Raw genomic sequence first — 546 nt, 5'->3', positions numbered from 1 at the left:
AGATAGGATTCTGTCTCCCACTCTCATGGCTGTTGAGTCCCTAGATCCACATTTCGGACTATGGAGCTGCCAATAACCAGGGTCTGTTTCTTGACTGGAGTGTTGCTGAGTGGGGAGAAGCGATTTGAAACATGAACGGGTTGACGGTTGGGAGCTTTAGCTTTAGCACTGTGCTTTTTCCGAGCCGTCACCCAGCTATCTCAGGGTAGTGGCCTCACGGGATCCACCGAGGGACCACTAACAGGAGAGGCTACTCTCGGTGGCTCGATGCTAGCCTGACTAGCTGTTGGCTTCTCAACAGTGCGAAGCCGAGCTTAGAATTCCGACAGCCTTGCCTCTAAAGCTGCCATAAGTCCACATTTAATAAATATGTTGCCTTTACTAAAGGTGGCAAGGGAGGAACTAAACATCTCACAGACAGAGCAAGTGAGGAAAGCTGAGGTCGGAGAAGAAGCAGCCATGATGTGAAGCAAACGTTAGCGAGAGTTACAAGATCCCGAAATACACAAATAAAACAAAGTAGTGCTGAAAAATAAAAGATGTTTA

Source organism: Austrofundulus limnaeus, unplaced genomic scaffold (assembly GCF_001266775.1).
Source record: "Austrofundulus limnaeus strain Quisiro unplaced genomic scaffold, Austrofundulus_limnaeus-1.0 Scaffold3091, whole genome shotgun sequence".
Classification (NCBI taxonomy): Eukaryota; Metazoa; Chordata; class Actinopteri; order Cyprinodontiformes; family Rivulidae; genus Austrofundulus; species Austrofundulus limnaeus.
This window is presented reverse-complemented; position numbering follows the sequence as displayed.